Source organism: Tupaia chinensis, unplaced genomic scaffold (assembly GCF_000334495.1).
Source record: "Tupaia chinensis unplaced genomic scaffold, TupChi_1.0 Scaffold000226_1, whole genome shotgun sequence".
In the NCBI taxonomy this organism is placed as follows: Eukaryota; Metazoa; Chordata; class Mammalia; order Scandentia; family Tupaiidae; genus Tupaia; species Tupaia belangeri.
In genome coordinates, this window is record NW_006159701.1 from 4,198,733 (window position 1) to 4,220,253 (window position 21,521).

A 21,521-nucleotide genomic window follows, 5' to 3' on the forward strand; every position below is an offset into this window, starting at 1 on the left:
CCCGCGCCCCCGCGGGCGGCCCGGTCCGCACCCAGCCCCGGTCTCGGCTCCGGACCCGGTGAGTGAGCGACCCCCGGCACCCGCCCTGCACCGAGCCCGCCAGAGGGACGAAGTGGGCCGGCCCGCCTGTGGGGCCCAGTCCCGCCCTCCTCAGAGCCTTCGGGGGGCCACTTCCCCCAGCCCCTCAGCGGCGCCCCTCGGGTCTGGACGGTCTCCGCCTCAGGACGTGGGGCTCCCCAGGCACCTCGGCGACGCCCCCGGGCCGGGCTGGTGTCCCTGCCACCTTAGGACCTCGTACTCCCCAGCGACGCCCCCTAGGCTGGGTGCCCGGTCTGCCCAGGACTTCTGGGGGACCCCTTCTCCAAGCTCCTCAGGGGCCCCCCGAGTTGAGCCACCTCTGTCTCAGGACCCGGGACCCACTGCCCAAGTCCCTCAGCGACTCTCTCCCGGGCCGGCATCCCCCGAGTGCCTGCTAACTTCTGGGATCCTGTCCCCAAGTTTCTGAGTGGCTCCCTCCCCCGGGCTGGGATGCCCCCTGCACCCCTAGGACCTCTAGGGATCCTGTCCCCAAGTCTCTCAGCGACCCCTCCCATGCCGGGACACTCTCTGTGCCCCAGTAACGGGGGGCCTGTCCCCAGGTCTTTCTGCGACTCCTTCCGGGCTGGGCCGCCTCCTCCGCCCCCGAACCTCGAGGGATCCCATCCCCAGGTCTCGCAGCGACCACCCCCTCCCCCACAGCCGGGATGTCCCTTGCGTCCCAGTACCCTGGGATCCGGTCCCCAAGTCTCAGCGATGTACCTCTGGCCAGGAAGGCCCCCCTTGAGCCGTTACACCCCCTCCCCAAGATCCTTCGTGACCACCCCCCTCCTGCGAGCCTCCCTAACACACCCCCGCGTGCCCTTCCCGCCTACACCAGTGGACCCCTGCGCCTCCCTGCGCCTCCCTGCGCCTCCCTGCGCCTCCCTGCGCAGGAGTGGTGCCGAGGCGAAGGAGGCGGGGACCAGCCTGCGCCTCCCTGCGCCTCCCTGCGCCTCCCTGCGCAGGAGTGGTGCCGAGGCGAAGGAGCCGGCGCCCAGCTCTGTCCCGGACGCGGCTGCGCCTGCTGCAACTTCTGCTCAAAAGCCAGGTTGACTTTGTCCGCTCTGCTAAGAGACCGGTTCAGGTCCTGGGATAGTCCCGGGACTACCCAGCCGGGATGCCCGCTTTCCCCTGCCAGCTCCCCCAGCCTTCTCCCCGCTTTGAACTTCTCCGGTGACTCAGGTAACGGCCCAACAGGAAAGACAGAAAGGAACGCGTGACGGGAGACTTCTTTACAGGACTCCGAATGCATCTCCCAAGGCCAACGCTGAGTCCCGAGTCCCAGTGATCCCACAGGGTCACCCGCTCCCCAGAACAAGGCCAAGGCCAGGTCTTCCCCGAGGTAGGGCTCTCTGGACCAGGATGGAAGCTGAGACTTTGACTAGCTTCCACACACACCCTTCCTTGCAAAATAATCCTTTCCAAGTTGAAGAGCAGGCGAACGGGCGTTGTCTGGCCGGGTTGGGTTTTTCTGCAGGTTGTTTTGGTGTTGAGCATCAGACATTTGTGAAAGGGACGGAAAGAGTTCATTACCGGTCTGCCCCAGTAGGAAAACCTTCCTCTGCGTTCTCCACCCAAAGTTGCAAACTGCAATGTTGGAAAGACAGGATTTTGCTAGTGAAAGAAAACTCAAGAGTTGCTTTGTTTACTCACCAGCTTGGATTAGTGGAAAAGGTAGGCCTTGGTGTGGTCACTTAGTGTGTGACTTTGGGCGATTCCTTAAAGCTCTTTGAACCTCAGGTTCCTCATCTGTAAAGAGAAGAAAAAGGTAACTCCCTTGTTGTAAAGATTACATGATACATTCTGGTAACATACCTGCATAAAGAAGGCAGTCCATAAACATATTTTACTAATACTTTTTACAGTGCTTCCCAATTCACCAAGTGCTAGATACCTCACTTGCCCTGGGAGGGCTATGATAGCTTCCTGTCCAAGTAAGCCCTGTAAAGGCAAAGCTTGGCTTTAGATAAGTAAAAAAGGGGTCTTCAAGTGCTGCAAACATGAAGCTCAGTAAGTGGTTTCTGATTGATCGCTGCCTTCTGTGGGACTTTTACAATTTGATCACGTCTACTGTTTGCCGGCATGTGAGGAGTGAGAGAGGGACATTCTGAGAGCCAGAATATGTCAACATAACTGTAACCTAGTAACCCCCTAGCTCCACTTTGCCATCTGTGTGGTCAGGATTTTACGTCCTCTGCAGAGAGAGAAAGTTGGAAATAAACTGGTTCGCCTGTAGGAAGGGCAGAATAATCTTGTTGGAAGGTGGTATCCTCTCCCCAGGCACCTTTCCTTCACTAGGGTCAAAGCTGCAGCTCCAACATAATTTGAATGCCAATTCTTTCTCTCTCTCTCTCTCTTTTTTTTTTTGTTTTTTAAGTTTTTGCTATTGGATGTATATGCTTGCTAGAGAGAGAGAGAAAGTGAGAAATTACCCCAGAGTTGGGGGGATGGTCACACTGCAATCCCATCTCCTTCATTCTCTTCTCAGGATTTTGGGCACGCATGCACACACACCCAACATGATTTTCAAATCTGCAGGTCTAGACTCAAACCATGTGGTCAGCAATGTGGGATCCAACGCCTTAACCTCCGGGCCATCTGCTGGCCCCAAATGCCAAATCTTGATGTGCTCTGTAAGAGTACTTTAAACATTTCATGGAAAATAGAATTATAGTAGAAGTTTATTTGTATATGAAAACAAATTTGAAATCTGTGCATAGTTTTTTTCATAATACATGTTTCCACAAATTTTTTGAAGATGTCTTACATTTGGGAATGTGGGGTGGGGACAAATAAATAACAATCATAAGTGGTTTTTTCCTAAGAGGCCCAAGTTCCCAGTTCAATGAGCCCTGCCAGATTAGTAAGAGCCTTGGAAGGCATTTATTTACTGAAATATGCTAGAGGGCACATATGCGTGCACAAGAGATAGAGGGAGACAAAGCACTCTCACAATGGTGTCTGGTCACACACTGCAATCCTTTCTCCATCTCTTTGGGATCCAGGGCATTCATAAACCTGGCCTGCTTTTCGACACCAGGGCCGGGACTTGAACCCTGTGCAGACATGTGGCTGTAGGATCCAGCTTTCTCTGTGCAGGACTCAACCACTGCTATTAAGCTGGCCCAACAACAGTATTTTTGTAAACTTTTCATCTCTAGTTTTAGAAACAGTGTTAGGGTGAGGGACCAGCAGTTAGTATAATGGCTATGTTGCTGGACTCCCATGTACTTGACATAAATGCCTAAAGTTGGGCCGGCCCTGTGACCTAGTGGTTAAGAGAGCTGGATCCCACGTAACTGACCATGACCCCGTGGCTTAAACTCATGCCGGGCGCGTGTGCGTACGTGCCAGGATCCTGAGAGAAGAATGGAGGAGAAGGGATTGCGGCATGGCCATCCCCCCTGGGGGGTGATTTCTCACTTTCTGTCTCTCTCTTTCTGGCGAGCGCACGTGCCCTATAGCTAAAAACTTCTCCAAAAAAAAAAAAGAAACAGTGTTAGAGTGATACCATGTGGTCTTCAAATCATATCCTGTCTAGAGGCTATGCACTGGTGTTTGAAATCCTTTCCAATAGAAAGACATGTTTAACCCCGAGGATATGCCCAACTTGCCATTTTATATTTTGTGATACTGTAATTTTCTCTAAAATTTTGTGGATGGAAAAAATTATTTCAATACTTATATTCTGCACAATTTTGTAATATTTAAATAACTGGTGGTTTGCATTTTTGAATGCTAGCTTTAGGAAAACAGTTAGCTCATTCCCCATCAATGCCACTTCTAATTACAGAGTAGAGTCAACTTCCATTGATTTCCCTTTTTCTCTCATTCTTTCTTTGAGATTTTCTCCCTTTCTTCACAACTGATAAGGAAGACAGAAGTTAATGGTAGAATCTTGATTCTTGTCTCAAGGAAGAAGGCAGCTAGAGCCATGGGCTGATAGGCTTCCAGTGATGTGCTCCCTTCTGGAATTTACTGACTTGTAGCAAGGGTTAAGAGGTAGGAAGAACAATGAAAACTGGATGGACTTGAGCAATCTGAGTTCTTATGGAAAACTGCTTAGGGCAAACTACTTGTTCCCATGTTTTTACTGCATTTGGGGACTATCAGATGGGCATCAACAGAGCTTGTGTACTCAAATTATAGCCTTGTTGTTTGTTTAGACATTTATTTATCTATTTATTTTTTGTGATTTTCAAGCCACTGGGTCTGGAACTTGAACGGCAGTCAGCCATAGAGGAATCTAGCACTTTAACCACCACACCACCTGCTCACAGCCTTTTATAAGTTTACAAACTAATGCTCAGTCTCTAACTCCTTATATGGAATTTGTCTCATTAGCTAGGAGTATATCATGCCATAAAACCTGTGAATTCAGTTACATTAAGAGCTTCATAAGCTACAGGTCCTGTTCTTCTTGGGGACTTCATTAATGCTAATAGAATTAACTATTTATTTGCAACTCGGGCACTAAAGCAATGAAGGAGAGAGGCAGACCAAATGCCTACCCATTACTTTAATGCTCTATTTTAAGAAACACCATTTTGAACTGGTATTAAAGAATTCTGATCTTTTTGCGAAAATCTGTTTTGGCTCTAGACAAACGATTTAAATGTTTGGGGGTATGCAAGCAGCCCTTTTATAAAGCTTAAAATAAGAAAGTCTTTCATTTAGGTTCACTACTAATAAAGAGAGTGTTGATAGTCTCAAGATAGATACTATTGATACACTTACAGTTTAACATCGTAGGAGCAAAAGCAATAAATGATTAAGATATAAAATATTGCTTTCGATGCTTCACAATATAGAGTAGAGGCTTTTAGTGATGGGCCATATATCAGCTTTTAATTTCATTGTTTTGTTTTGTTTTTTAGTTCTGCTATAGGGCACTGGCAGTTGTCAGAGAGAGTGGGGTGCAGGAGAGTGAAATCACTTCCTCCTACCAGGGGAGATGGCCACACTGCAATCCCTTCTTGTCTAGAGATTTTGGTCACACATGCACACACACCCGGGGTATTTTAAAAGCCTCTGGGTCTGAGACTTGAATTGCAAAATCGCCCATGTGGAATCCAGATGTTTTAACCACCACATCACCATCTGGCCCCCAGTTCATAATTTTTGAGCCTGGATGCCACCTGTGACTGTAGGTCAGGTGTTGGCAAACATTTCTTGGTAAAGGGTGAGACAGTAAATAATTTCGGTTTGATGGACTACATATTTTTTCTGCTGTAATTACTCAACTGAGGTGGGAATGAATGAATAACCATTGTGTAAGTGGCTCAAGTTCCCAATTCCCGAGTATCACCCGTTTGGTTTCCTACCATCCTGGTGTATCAGTGCCTTTGTGACTTACTCTCTAGTTCCAGAAGCAGTTTTAGGAAGATATGATATGGTCTTAAGCATCACATCCTGTATAGAGCCTACCCACTAGTTTTTAAAATAATTTCCAATAAAAAACACATTTTAGGGTAAAAGTAGGCCATGAGCAAGCCTAGCTGTGTTCCAACTTGAGTTTATGGACAAGATATTCAAATTTTATGTGTTCTTTTTTTTAGGTTTTGCCATAGGTTGTTTGTGCACACTGGAGAGAAAAACAGAGAGAGATAATGAGAGGGAAAATGAGAAATCACCTCCCAAGGGGGATGGCCATGCCACAATCCCTTTTCCTCTATCCTCTTGGGGCACACATGTGCATGTACCTGGCATGATTTTCAAACTAGGACTCAAACCACAGTTGACCATGTGGAAATCCAGTGCCTTAACCACTAGGCCACCTGCTGGCCTCATAATTTTATATGATTTTTATGCCACGAAGTATTGTTCTTTTTATTTTTAAATTTATTTAATTTGCCAGAGGGCACCTGTGCTTGCCAGAGAAAGGCACAGAGAGAAGAAAGGTGAAAAATCACTCCCCCATGGGGAATGGTCACACCATAATCCTTTCTCCTCCATCTTTCCTTCCATTTGGGATTTTGGGCACACATCCACACGTGCCCAGTATGTTTTTCAAGCTATTGGGTTTAGGACTCAAATCACACAGCTGGCCCTGTAAGATCCCGTCACTTAACTGCCCCCTCCACCCTTTTTTAAAGAACTTAAAAATCATCTTAGCTGTGGGCCATATAAAAAATAGGCAGTGGGCCATATTTGTGCCACCAGCAGTACTTCATCACCTCCTGCTTTAGGTCTTTGTCTATTGATTTTTTTTAATTGCCAGAGGGCACATGTGCTTGGCCAGAGAGATACAAAGAGACAGGGAGAGGGAGAAATCACCTCCCAGAAGGCATGATCACACCACAATCCCTCCCCCTCCGTTTCTTTATCCTGTTGGGATTTTGGGGAAGTACTCACATGCACTCAGTGTGTTTTTCAAGCCACTGAGGCTGGGATTCAAATCAGCATTGCCCATGTGGGGACTGGCTCAATCTGGCTACAGGATTGGACCCTGTTCATTTTTTTTTTAGTGTTCACTGGTCTCCAAAAAGTGACAAGGAGGCTTGACTTTGGTGAGTGAACCATTTACTATTTAATATTAACTAATTTTAAAACACACAAGGGATAAATAGTTAAAGTGGCCCATTTTACCACAATTTTAATAAAAGATACTGGGGCCAGCAGGTGGCGTGGTGGTTGGGGTGCTGGACTCTCACATGGCTGACTGCTATTCAAGTCCCAGACCTAGTGGCTTGCTTTGTCTCTTTCTGTCTCTCTCTCTGGTTGCACACACACGTCCTGTAGAAACTTTAAAATAATAATGATAAATAAAGTTAGTCTTTAAAAAAAGATGCTTGTTGGGGAAAGTTAATGTACAAACATTTGGATCTTTAATATGACTTTTTTAAATGCTTTAAAGAGAAATTTAGTGTAGTTCAGTGTGTACTACATAAAGGAAATAGTGCCCTCAGAACTGGCCTATGGTTTGTTCAGCTATGCCTGCAGATGTTGCTTGGAATAAACCGTTGAGAGATCTGTTTCTCAGAGGAAAGCCCAGGCAGCAGGTGGCATCAGCCCTAAGACAAAAAAACAGCCAGGAACCAAAAAAAAAAAAAAAAGAAAAGAAAGAAAGAAAACAAATTTCTATCACTTTCCTAAGCAGTTAGTTTTTTATTTCCATGGTTCTATTGTCATATTTAAAGTGGTCTTTAAAAACCAACAATGTGCTTAGCATAACTGATTATTTTGTTTTAATTAGAACATTTTTGAAAAAACAAAATGAGACATTCAAACATACCAAGTTGATTCTGTTTGTACTGCAGAACAGTTAATGCAAAACACTTGAGAGAAGCCAGAAGTTTGGATCTGTAGCTTTCAGTTTAAAGTTTTGCCTCTTGAATAAGAGTAACATAGGAAAGTGAACGTGTCCCTTAGAAAACTACCTCTACAGGTTTTGAAGTGAGATCTCCTCAAGCCCCAATACCACGTGGCAGGTTAGTTTCTGGCTGGGTCACTGTGCAGCCTCTGCATGGGTGAGAATGATGACTGACATTCTTTCCACATTGAGCTTGACCTTGAGAACCTGGCTGGAACCAGAAGTATTAGTCTAGAAGGAGTAGTCAGAGGTCACTCTATTTTGTCCACCCTCTCTTGTTTTCATTGTCTTGTTCCCAAGATGGCCAGTGCACTTTACCTAGACCGCACCTTCTGAAACAGTGTCTAGTTTCAGAATGAGTAGGGAGAGAGCCCATTGTAGAAATGCCAAATGGGTGTCCATATTGGCTCACAAATAACCACTGTATAGAAACCTGTCTTCTCCGTTAAGGGAATCTTAGAGGAGGGGAAGACCCCTCCTTTTTTATCTTCTTTCCAGGTAAACATTGCCTTAGCCTGGACTTGTACTAGCTGGAAGAGGAATGACATTGGGTGGTAGGAAGCATCTTGGCAGAAAAAGATACCGGGCCACCTCACATGTAGAGTCGCCTCTCTCCCTCCCAGATGCACAAGACAACCCTCTCAAGGGCTGTCCCTCCATGGGCCTAGTTTCTAGTTTCCCTTGCCATGGATTTAATCCCTGGCAAGTAGCCAAAGCATTACACTTTTATTGTTCAATTTACCACAAGGGTGGGGCCTTGCTTCTAGTGGGCTGAGGAGGTTGTAGCAGCTTCCAAACCCAAGTGTCACACCACATTAGCAACTGCAGACTTTGAGGGCTGGATTCTTTCAGTTTGGTTAGATTCTTCGTTAGAACCAGAACAGTATACTCTCACTCAAGGTTCTAAAGCAAAGAAATAGTAAAAACAGTGTAGGTTACTTTTAAAGGTGATTCATAACGGCTGTAGCTATCAGCAGGTATGACTACCTGACGTGATTTCTTCATATTTCTTCCAAACAGATAGATTAAATGACTGTGCATGTCCCTTAGTGTCCTGAAGTTGGATGAAAACTTAGTGACCCAGTAGTTCTCTTCTAGAATAGTTGGAATTGTTAACCAATCCCATCACAGTATGTAAATTACTTGCTGCTGTTCAATCTATAAAAATCCATCTTCAAAGAAAATTATTGGGCTGGTAAAAAATATTTTTAATAATGACCACAGAAGCCATATTTGTTTTTCTTTGATGTTCTTCCGAAGACTCTTCTGGTTCTAATCAGATTGTTCCCACATAAAATAGAGTGGAAATCTACAATAATAAAATCCCTATTCCTATGTCTATGGGGAAATAAACAGGATGGGGACTGTCCTTTTAAGGGGCTTTCCTCTTCCCTTTCCCTAGACGCAAAGCCTCTATTACTGGTGGGTGTTTTGGCATCAGTTAAGGGCCTTCAATCCTTCCCTCCCTCCATGTTTTGCTCTTTCATTAAAGTGTTTCTGTTGTCTAATTATATCCTTTCAATCAAATTAGAGACTGCAGCATCTGGTGAGGGCCGTAACTGCTGCCATCTGCACCTCGTATATACAGGCCTCTTCAGCTGAGAATCACACAACTTCCAAATGGCAGGAAGAGATTTGGAAAAAGTTTAGTTGGAGAGGAGGTTAACTTAAAAGGAACGTCTTCAAAGACTGGATGTGACGCCCTACTCACTGTGATGTGTGCAGGGCCGTGCGGAGCTTCATTGGCTTGGCTCACCATAGATTCTTCTCTAGCACTTCAGGCAGATGAAGGGTTTCTGATTGTCTTAGCTGAAATGACTAGGCCTTCTCCCTGTTAAGGAGAGTTTGAAGGGGCCCAGCACCAAGCCGGAATGTCTCCTTTGAGAATAATCTTGTTATATGACCACTAGTTAATGGATGTGACACCTTCTGTTTATTTGATCATTTCTTCTAACTCAGTGATTTCAACTCGAGGCAATATTACCCCAGGGGATATTTTGCAATACTTGGAAGAATTGAGGTATTCTACTAGCACCTAGCAGGTAGAGGCCAGGGATGCTGCTAAACCTCTTAAACTGCATAGCCCACTACAGCAAAGAATTACCTGGTCCAAAACATCTGTAGTGTTGAGTTTGAGAAACCCTGTTCTTTTTTTTTTTTCAAGAATTATTTATTTAATTTTATTATCGTTACTTTTAAAAATAATTATTTTATTTAACTTCACTTATTCATTTAAATTTTATCAGAGAAGGAAATAGAGAGAGAGAAAGTGAGAAAGCAAGCTGCCAGGTCCGGGATTTGAACCATGGTCCAGGGTCTGAACCATGGTCAGTTATGTGGGAGTCCAATGCCCTTAACCATCACACCACCTGCTGGCTCCTATTATCATTATTTTTTAATTTGACTAAGGGGAGACAAAGAGCGAGAGAGAGCAAGAGGGGTAGGGAGCAGAGGGAAAGTGACAAAGCAAGTCATCAGGTCTAGGACTTTAACTGTGGTCAGCCATGTATGAGTCCAGCACTTTAACCACACGCCATTTGCTGGACCCAAGAAACCCTGTTCTAGGGACCAACAGTTAGCATAATGGCTATGTCGCTGGACTCCCACATAGTTGACCGCGGTTCGAGTCCTGGACCCGGTGGCTTAAATTCACGCCGGGCGTGTGTGCGTGTGTGCCCAAGATCCTGAGAGGAGAATGGAGGAGAAGGGATTGTGGCGTGGCCATCCCCTCTGGGGGGTGATTTCTCGCTTTCTGTCTCTCTGTCTGTCTCTGTCTGTCTGGCAAGCACACATGCCCTATAGCAAAAACCTCTCAAAAAAAAAGAAAAGAAACCCTGTTCTAATTGTTTTTTTTGTTTTGTTTTGTTTGTTTGTTTTTTTTTCCTTCATTTCTGTGGCCCAGGAACAGGCAACTCTGATCAACATCATTTTTCACTCTTTTTTATTTATTTTAAAATTTTGTTACATGGGGCTGGCAGGTGGCATGATGGTCAAGGGTACTGGACTCCCACATGGCCAATTACAGTTTGAGTCCCATGCCTGGTGGTTTGCTTTCTCGCTTTCTCTCTCTCTCTCTCTCTCTCTCTTTCTCCCTCTTTCTCCATCCCTCTCTGGACAAATTGAAATTAATTAATTAATTAATCAATTTAAATAAAACAGTTCTTTAAAAAAATTCTACAGGATGCATGCTCTTGCTGGAGGGAGACAGAGAGAGAGAGAGAGAGAGAGAGAAAGCACTTCCCGGGGGAATCACCATGCCACAATCCTTTTTCTTCTGTTCTTCTCTCAGTATTTTGGGCACATATGCACACATGCCTGGGTGTTTTTCAAGCTGCAGGGTCTAAGACTTGAACCACACTGTTGGCCATGTGGGATCCAGCTGCTCTAACCTCCATGCCACCCACTGGCCCTGGACGGAACTTCTGAAACTTGTCTCTTGATTCATATTTTTAATGTTGGGACCAATTAACAGGTGCTTATCCCAGCATTTCTGACTAGGCCTCAACCCTGTGCCAATTTACAGAAGACTACAACTTAGTTGCTTCAGGTTTGATTTCGAAGATGTGCTCTAGAGATAGGATGTCTACCTGGCTGTTAGCTCCCCACTCAGATACTCTTAGAGCATTTATTCATTCCATGTCCAGTGAGAGAAGCTGAAAAGCCATGTCTGACTCCCATGGAATATTGGCTGCCCTCCAGGACTCCATTATTAGGGCACTTTCTTGCTATTTGAAATTAAAAATAGATCACAGACAATATTAATGAAACTTGTCCAGTACGTGGATTATATCCATTTATTTGGTCTCCCTGTAGTCTGAGAGTTTCAGTGTGGAGTAGGGTTGCTTAAGTGATAAGACCAGATATAAATTTAAGCCAGGTGTCTTAAGAATATTTTTGTTTGTTCTTATTTTATTTTATTTTATTTATTTATTTTTTTTTAGGATTTTGCCATAGGGCCCATGAGCTCACTGGAGAGACAGAGAGAGGGAAAGTGAGAAATCAGCCCTCAGTCAAGGAGATAGCCACGCCGCAATCCCTTCTCCTCCCATTTCTTCTTGGGATTTTGGACATGCTCACACACTCTAGCATGATTTTCAAGCTGCCAGGTCTGGGACTCAACCATGGTTAGCCACATGGGAGTCTAGTGCCTTAATCATCACACTACCTGCTGGCCCCAAATTTATATTTATAAAAAAGGGGTTTGGGAGGGAGAGAAGATGACATAATAGTTACATTGCTGGACTCCCACGTGGTCAATCATAGTTCAAGTCCCTGACCTGGCAGCCTAAAACTTAGACCGGGTACATGTGTACGTGTGCCCAAAGTGCTGAGAGGAGAATGGAGAAGGGATTGTGGCATGGCCAGCTCCCTAGCGAGTGATTTTTTTCTTTTCTGTCTCTTTCTTTCTCTGTCTCTCTGGAGAGTGGACACACCCTATAGCAAAAATCCCTCTAGGAATTAAATGTTAAAAAAGGGGGGGTGTTGGGTTAAGGGTGCTAGATCTCACACAACCTACCATGGTTTGAATCTCAGCTCCTGCAGCTTGAAAAACACACTTGGCATGTGTGTGTGCATGCCCAAAATTCTGACAGGATGGTGAGATGAAGGAATCAGAAGTGAAACCATGGCCTATTGGGGAATACTGTCTCTCTCTCCCTCAAGTAAATGCACCCTCTGGCAATTTAAATAAATAAATAAAATGGAAAAGAAAAGGAGCACCTATTATTCCTCTGTTACAGGTGGCTTTATGCAGGGGCAGGTGGTGTAGTGGTTAGGGCACTGGACTCCCACATAGCCAACTTGTGGTTTAAGTCCTGGACCTGGCAGCTTGCCTTCTCGCTTTCCCTTTCTCTCTCTGTTTCTCTCTGTTCAAAGTAAAAAATAATAACAAAAATAATTATTTCTTTTTTAAAAATGGGGGTTACCATCACATTCCTTTAAATAGCAGAGTCTCCTGGTTTAAATAACAAGTACTTGATTTTCAAATATTGTATTTGATTTACATGAACTTTCCTGGAACTTTGCTGGTTATTGCTAGATATATCATGATGCTGGCCTAGAGGTGTGAGCTAGAGAGGAGACTGAGACATGCCGAATGTGTCTGTAATGGACCTTTTCCTTCAACTCCCTGTTCATCTGCTTCTCATTCAACATTCTTTGTGGTCTGTGGTTGCTGAGGACACAAAGGTGAGCAAGATGCTTAAGAAACTCACAGGCTATTGGAAATAGGGCAAAGTGCTTCTTGAGCAATTACAGTTGAAGGTTATTAAGTCTTCCAAAATCAGTGGCAGCAGGCACTGCATGATTTGTTTTAGAGCCCCTGGTAGCTCTAGGACTGTAGTGCTATCTGTTCTAGACCCTGAGCCTTAAAATAGTTCTCCACCTTTTGTCTAGTTTTATTTTATTTTTCCTTTAAAGCTGACTTACAACAAGCCGAGGAATTACACATCACTTTGAGCATTAACATATCTCATGCTTCCTGTTTGTGTATGTGAAAACTTTCTAGTGTGAAATTTGATTCCAAAATTGAGAAGGATATTTATAAGTAAATGCCTAAAGTTGGACCAGCCCTGTGACCTAGTGGTTAAGAGAGCTGGATCCCACATAACTGACCATGATTCAAATGCTTGCTTGTGTGAATGTGTGCCCCAAATCTCTGCAAGATGGAGAAATGATGGAGAAGGGATTGTGGCATGACCATTTCCCATTGGGGGATGCTTTCTCCCTCTCTTCCTTCTCTCCCTCTGTCTCTCTGTCTTCCTCTCCAGTGAGTGTGTGTACTCTCTGACCTAAAGAAAAGAAAAAGAACATCTGAAGAAGTCACACATTGCTTCAAGAGATAAATACTTTACATCACCAAAGTCTGATAGAATATGTTCTGTTAGTACAGGCTGTAAAACTCATCAAAGTGCCTTGGTCTTTTTTTTTTTTTTTTTTCCTATAGGGTGCATTCACTCACCAGAGAGAGAGAGATGGGGTTAGGATGGGGGATGGTGAGAAAGCACCCTCGAGGGGGATCACCACCCTGCAAACCTTCCTCCTCCATTCTCCTCTTGGGATTCTGGGCGCATACACACATACACATTCAGTGTGTTTTTTAAGCCACCAAGTCCAGTTAGACATGTGGGATCCAGCCACCTTAACCACCAATCCACAAGCTGGCCCCACTTTGATTAATTATTGAAATGGTTTCTTAGAATTCTGCTGAGGCGCTTACCTCTGACTGTGAATCTGTACTTTTTGTTTTGTTTTTGTTTGTTTAAGTTTATTTATTGAGAGACAGGGATCCCCAATGGGGTATTGTCATGCTGCAATCTTCCCCCAGTCTTTCAACCAGTCAGATCATAAGTGCACCCAGAGGCTTTCCCAGTATGTTCATATTAACTTAGAAACTGAGCCTGGGACCTTCCCATATAGCTCCAGTATTGCATAACAGCACCCTACCACCTACACCACCACGGCTGGGCCTGAATCCATTCTTTAACTGAGGCTTGGCTTAATGTCTCTTTTTTTTTTTTTTTTTTGGAGAGGTTTTCGCTATAGGGCGCATGCGCTCGCCAGACAGACAGAGACATAGAGACAGAAAGCGAGAAATCACCCCCCAGGGGGGATGGTCACGCCGCAATCCCTTCTCCTCCATTCTCTTCTCGGGATCTTGGGCACGCACGCACACGTGCGCGGCGTGAGATTTAAGCCACCGGGTCCGAGACGCGAACCGCTGTCGACTATGTGGGAGTCCAGCGACATAGCCATTACGCTAACTGCTGGTTCCCAGGCTTAATGTCTCTTTATGTGTTATAAAGGTTAATGGTCATTATTTTTCTCAAAAATTATCTTTTGGACTTTAATTTGAGATTGTATGTGCTTATAACATCCTAAATGATAAGCAGAAATTCCTCAAGCTCTACTGCATATTCATAGTGACTATTCCTGGCAAAAACATATGTACTTAACAGTGACTGCATGGCATGTTTTCCAATGGGTCCTGCCGAAGTAAGACTAAAGTGTATTCAAGATGAGAGCCAGAAGGGAAAAGAGTGGCACTGTAGCCACTGCATAATTAAATATTTCATCTGTTAATAGAGATAAATAACTTGGAAACAAAGGAAAGTTTTCAAGTTTCCTTCAAAAAGTATAAATTCTTGGGAACCAAGCTAATACCTAGACATACCAGCCGTATAACAAAGACTGGATTAAAAAGAAGATCTATGTGCTCCTTCGTCGTGCTCCTTCGTAGGCAGGCCCAACAAGCTGGTAAATAACTAAGCTGGAAGCTTTAGGGGGATGGTTGTGGACTTGGAATACAGGTGTGTACAGTCTGCTATAGTGAAAGTTTTTCTATCATAGCATCCTGTTTCCATTTTGTTACACCCTAGCTAAGGTTGAATATACTGGATGAAATGTGAGGATATTGCTCAATCTCAACCCATTGCCCCCTTTTTTCTTCTTTTTTTTTTAACTTAAACATTTTTTGAGAGTTTTTTTGTTTGTTTTGTTTTGTTTTGTTTTGCTATAGGACGCGTGTGCTCGCCAGAAAGAGAGAGACAGAGAGACAGAAAGCAAGAAATCACCCCCCAGGGGGGATAGCCATGCCGCAATCCCTTCTCCTCCATTCTCTTCTCAGGATCTTGGGCATGCACACATACGCACTGCACCAACATGAATTTTAAGCCACCAGATCCGGTACTCAAACCATGGTCTGCTACATAGGAGTCCAGCGACATAGCCGTTATGCCAGCTGCTGGTCCCAACTTAAACATTTTTATGATTATTTAGTTGGAGATTGTTCCTTGTCAGTTAACATTGGCTCCAGTCTTTCAAACTGTTCATATCTATTTTGTAACACTCACTGTATGAACCCTTCAAGATGGGGTGGGAGGTGGTGACACAATTTAGTTATGTCCTCAAGATAAAGTCTAGTTGAAAATTAATAAAAATTCTATAGTTTTTTTTTTAAAAAGGCTTTGGGAGAGGGACCATCAGATGGCATAGTGGTTAAGGCACTGAATTCCCACATGGTCGACTACAGTTCAAGTCCCAAAACCAGCAGCTTGAAAATCATTCCACCCAGAATCCCAGGAGGAGAATGGAGGAAAGGGGACTGTAGTATTGCTGTCCCCCATATGGGATGATTTCTCACTTTCCCTCCCACTGTCTCTGTCTCTCTCTGGCAAGGGCATGCTCCTTGTGGCAAAAACCTTTTTTAAAAAAAGGAAGAAAACACTTTGAGCATGCTGGATGGTGGAGTGGCGATGAAGATGAGTGGAGTGGTTCTGTGGGGCTGACCTACATGAGAAGGTTCCAGGTTTGCATGTGGGGATCTCTCTGAACTTGCCGATGCACTGCTGTCCATGATCTGCGGCTGTCGGGGGTGGATCACAGCGTGGGGGCCCTGTTGGAGGTGCTTGTCTTTCTTTGGCCCTCTTACTCATGGAAGAAAATAAGAAACTTTAAAAAAGATAAAAAAATAAAAATCTTTGAGAGATGGGGCCTTATCTTCTGTTACTGTTTTTGAGAACACTGTGTTCTAAATGAAAAGGTATTTTAATGGAAAAGCTACTGATGCTTAAAAAATTACAGTGATTATTTCTGTGGCAATTGTATTTTGGACAAAAGCGCATGCTGTTCTGTGGTCACTTTGTCCTGTTAATACATAATCCAAGAACATGATACATGAATGTTTATCTTGACTTGAGATGGCTGAATTGATGGCTGACTGAGTTTGTTTATAGTTCTTGAAAAGAAGTAGATTGAATATAAAACATCTTAGTAACTATTTTCAGGTCCTTTTTAAAAATTGTTACTGGGGCCGGACAATGGTGTAGCAGTAAAATGGGGTGCCCTACAAGGCCGACCTATATAGTAATGTTTAGGGTTTACATCTGGAGACCTCCTTGAGAATGCTGGGCACATGCAGGTCCACAATCGGTGCTGGCTGGGCCTAGGGATCACAGCTTCGAGACCCTGTTAGGGGTCCATCTTTGCTGTCTCTTGATCTTTCTCTGTCTCTCACTCATGGAAGAAAAAAAGAAATAAACTTGATTTTCTTTTAATTATTGAAAAGTTAGAACATGTACAAATGTAGAGAGGAAAATAAAAGGAAGTTCCATATATCCATCTCCCAGCTTCCATAGTTATCAACCATGGCCAATATTATTTCATCTGTACCCCCTTCATCCTCTACTAAGATTATTTTGTCACAAGTCTTAAATATTATCTCATCTCATCTATAAATATTATATCATATATCTCTAAATGATAAGGATTTATCTTCAAAACATAGCATCAGTATCATCATTACACTTAAAAAATTGACAGTAATTCTTCACTATCATCAAGCATCTATCAGTGTTCAGATTTTGCTGGTTGCTCATCAATATTTTTTATAATTCAGTGAGGATCTAAACAAGGTACATTTAGGTTAAGTCTCTATTCACCTTTAAGTTCCACCTCATTTTCTTTTCTTCCTGCAGAATTTATTTGTCAAAGATGTTTCTTTTAAGCAAAAAAGAGTGCCTAAGTGCCTCTTCAGAAGGAGGGCTTATATGAGAAGCAAGTTTTATTTTTACTGTAGAATTTTTACATCTGTTAGAGAAACAAATAGAATGATAGAGTTTGGTTTTATTTATTTCTTTCTTTTTTTAGTTTATTTTTTATTACATTTTCTTTTATACATTCAATCACATTATTGTTTGCCTTACAAAATGGATATTTCAACAGGTGAACATTTCTCTCTAGTACAGTTGATAAAACTACAAAATATTTTCAACAGATAATACCACATTTCTTTGTGCCATTAATGCTTTGCCTCCCTATTTTTCTTCTAAATGTCCTTCCTCAGACTCTCCTCTTTCACACACTGTATCTGGTATTTACATCTACATACTGTGTTTCTATATCCTTTAGTCAATTAGTTTTAGTCATAGAGTGTGGACACTCGGTATATATTAAGATGGGACATATAATGCCTGAAAGATATTTTCAGCCATCAATCCTTACCAGTCACATCATCTCGGTGATGTGCTATTTCATTAGGTCCTCAAATTACTGTAGATGTTTAGAGTAAAGGGATGATGAGGCCATCTGTCAACTCCCCTTGTTTTACAGGTGAGAAAACCAAAGCCTAAAGTGCCTCACACCACACAGTGTCAGCCACTTACCTGGTGTTGCTTCCTATTTATTCTATTACTTTCTTTTTATTTTTAAATAATGATTAAATTTAATTAATTAATTAATTAATTATTCAGTTTGACCAGAGAGCAAGAGAGAGAGAGAGAAAGAGAAAGCAAGCCACCAGGTCTGGGACTCAAACCATGGTTGGCCCTGTGGGAGTCCAGCACCTTAACTATCAGGGCACCTGCTGGCCCTGTATTCTCTTACTTTCAATATTTACTCTGTGTGGGGACCAGCAGTTGGTGTAATGGCTATGTCACTGGACTCCCATATGGTCGACCACGGTTAGAGTCCCAAACCTGGTGGCTTAAACTCATACCAGGTGCGTGTGCATGTATGCCTCAAGATCCCGAGAAGAGAATGGAGGAGAAGGGATTGCAGCATGACCATCCCCTCTGGGGAGTGATTTCTCGCTTTCTGTCTCTCTCTTTCTGGCAATTGCAAGCGCCCTATAGCAAAAACCTCTCCAATAATAATAATAATATACTCTGTGTGAAAGGTTGTTTTTCTTCTTATTTTTTCACCCTGAACTGTGCTTTCTCTAGTCGAGATCTGATAACCTTTCCTGAAACACTGCTGCTCTTGGGGAGCCATTGTTTTCTTTTTTTTATTGGCAGTGGGCACATGCGCTTACAGAGAAACAGAGAAGGGGTGTGAAAGCACTCCTCAATGGGGCCATTTTCCATCTCATCAGGATTTGGGGCACACACACACACACACACGCACACACACACACACCCAGTGTGTTTTTCCTGCCACTGTGGTTGAGACTCAAACCATGGCTGGCCGTGGTGGTTGGGCTTTTTATGCACAGCGCTTAACTGTTGTACTGTAAGGCCAGCCAGCCCATGGGGAGCCATTATTAGAGGTGGGAACATGTCTTATCATAGCTTCAGTGGCATTGAGTTGGAAAAGGTTGGAAGTCGCTATCTTCCTAGGGCCACATGCTCCTTTACTACAGAATTCCACATAACTGAAATAAGCACTGAAGTGTCTGAGGGCAAAGGGCCATTTTCCAGGAGCATAGGCTTCAAAGATGTACCTACTAGTTCTCACTAGGGGCCAATCTGTATTTGAAACCCAACAGAGTAGTGGACATGTTGTGTAAACATGTGACAGCACTGTTGTGTTGCCCTCTATATATTATGAGTTGCTTTTTTATCTAAGCCTTAGATTTCCGCAGTCTATTTACCTACCAAAGTTCATAGACATTTTGGAAAAAGCAGAAGATATTTCCATTGGAAAGTCTTCCATGCTGTCTTCTTTTAAGATGCTATAATTGAATTTAATGTGTATTAATTCACATTGATTGCAAACTCAGCTAAAACCAGTCAGATTCTTCCAACATAAGATCAGTAGAGGCTAAAAGGTCCCACATGGAGCAGAGACTTACCTTTGGTGGATTTAAAAAAAAAAAAAAAAAAAAAAGACTCTCACAAACTTCCTACGTGGAAATCTCTACCAGGAAACCAAGAATATTCTAGACACAATATGCGGAAAATGTTCTTTTTCTCAATGGTATAGTTTTGGACAAATAGTGTAATTAGAAATGACCTAGTTAATAGAGCCTCACTGAGAACATTTTCTTCATCTTTATTCAGTCTTATCAGGGAAAAGAATGTCTTTTTAGGTTAACTGCCACTTTCCTGCCACTATTTATTAAGTTTTAATTACTTAAAAAGAACACTTCATTTTATTTTTAAACATGAACCTTAAAAATGTGATGCATGGGCAACCTGGCAGTTTCAACTAGAATTTTCTTAAACTGTATTTTTCTCGCACACAACATGTATAAATATTGAATTATGCAATTTCAGTAGCATATGTAAGTAAAGATGTATCTCATCACATTTACAAAAGCTGCAATTTTGATTAAGAAAAATCTATTTGCTCCATTATATATTATTTTTTCCCTTTCATCCATTGAATATTAGGATTCAACATAGGATTTTTTTTTTTTTTTTAATTTTTGCTGGAGGGCACATGCGCTTACTGGAAAGAGACATACACACAGAGAGAGGATGAGAAAGTATTCCCTCATGTATAATGGTCTACCGTAGTCCCTTTTCAATTTCTTCTTTCAGGATTTGGGCATGCATGTACAGACATCTGGTGTGTTTTTCAAGTCATAGGATCTGAGACTCAACCATGCATTCAGCCATGGGGAATCTGGCTCCCTTAATCACTAAGCCATGGGGCCAGCCCTAATTATTATAATTTTTTAAAAGTTTATTTATTCATCTCTTCCATGAATGAGAGAAAGAGAGCAACCCAAAAAAAGTCTTTACTCCATGATCCATCTCCAGCCTTTGTCAGCCCAGATCATGGGCATGCATGTGCCTGATGCACTCATGGAGGTCTCCAGATACAAACCTGCAACATTCTCATGTGAGTCAGGCTCGGGAGCATTGTATTTTACCACTGCACTACCATCGAGCCCCCAGCTGATTATTTTTATGGGTCAGATAAACTATATTAGGATGGTTATAGTACTTTCCAACTTCTAATAAAGTTATTTTTATACCTTCGTAATTACACAGTTAACAATTTTTGGATACATACTGTGTGTGAGGTACTTTACATTCTCCAGTTCTTCAAACTACTCTTAGTTGTATTGGGTTGTTGGAAGTCATGACATATTTTTCTATGCAAAAATGCATCGTGACTTTTCTGATGACCCAGTAGATAATCTCATCCTCTTAATACAAATGAAGAAACTAAAGCTCAAAGAGATTAGGCGAGTGGCTGTAGCTGATAAACTATAAAGCTGAAGTCTGACTCCAGAGCCCTTAAAATACACTTTGCATAGTATACCACACTGTTGCTAGAAGTTTTCTGTAGTGAAAAATACTGAAAAAGCTTTCCTAGCTTTTCTCCTACCTCATAAGCTGCATCTCAGTCATCATAGTTAAGTTCGAAGTGGAGAACCCCAGATCTCAGTCCAGGTGTCTTCTCTGTCCACACGCCATAATCCTGTTCACACTACACCAAAGCACTAGAACCACATGATTACCCTCATCTCAGTCTCTCTCTCTCTTCTCAATTCCAGACTCATGTAGCCATCTGTTTATATTGCATCTCAACTCACTTTTCTGGAAAGGTCTCAGATTTATCCTATCCAGAACCAAACCTTCAATTCCATCCCAAAACACTCTGCCCTTCCCAAGCCTTCTCCCTTGTAGTAAATGGCAGCCCTATTACCTGGTGGATTTGTGCCCAAATCCTTGATGTTTCTTCCTGACCCCTTCTCTTAGACCCTGTGTCCTAGTCCCCAACAAGCATTGTTGGCTCCACCTTCAAAATGTATCCAGAATCTGATCACCTCTCACCTCCTCACAGTGGCCAGCTTTGTCCAGCCCTCCCTACCCTTCCATCTCCTTACTGATCCCCTGCCTAGTTCTTGCTTCTCTACAGTTCTTCCTCCACCCAGCAGCTAGACAATTCTATTAAAAGATAAGTCGGATCATGTCCTTTCTCTTCTCCAAACCCTCCAATGTCTTCCCCTCACACTTACAACAAAAGCCTACAGCTTATTTATATAACTCCCAGTACCTTGTGGGTCCTGGCCTTGCCTGCCCTTCTCCTCTCACTCACCCTACTCCAGATGGAGAAGCAGCTTTATAGTATCCCAGACCCAGTAAGCACTTTGCCACATTCAGGGGTTTGCCTGCTGTACCCTCTGCCACCAACACCTTTTTTTTTTTTTTTTAAGAGAAGAAATTTTTTATATAGGGCAAGTACACTTGCTGGAGAGACGGAGAGACAGAAAATGAGGAAACACCCTTTGTGGGGATGGCCATGCCACAATCCCTTCTCCTCCCTTCTTCTCTTGGGATTTTGGGCATGCATGCACATGTGCCCAGAGTGAGTTTTAAGCCTCCACGCCCACAACTTAAACCATGGTCAGCTATGTGGGAGCCCAGCGATGTAACCGTTACACGGTCTGCTGGTCCTGCCA

General features: G+C 43.2%; 1 protein-coding gene and 1 long non-coding RNA gene across 2 annotated transcripts in view; one reads left to right on the forward strand and one right to left on the reverse strand.

Moving 5' to 3' along the window:
• KREMEN1 (kringle containing transmembrane protein 1) overlaps positions 1 to 21,521 on the forward strand; it is an 84,706-nt gene that overhangs the window by 3,219 nt on the left and 59,966 nt on the right. The gene's annotated exons all lie outside the window — the stretch shown is intronic.
• On the reverse strand, positions 1,411 to 2,164 carry LOC114007740 (uncharacterized). Its single transcript, XR_003549321.1, has 3 exons — positions 1,973 to 2,164; positions 1,732 to 1,827; positions 1,411 to 1,549 (listed from the first exon to the last, which is right to left on the reverse strand). It is a non-coding gene; the product is annotated as an uncharacterized LOC114007740 (long non-coding RNA).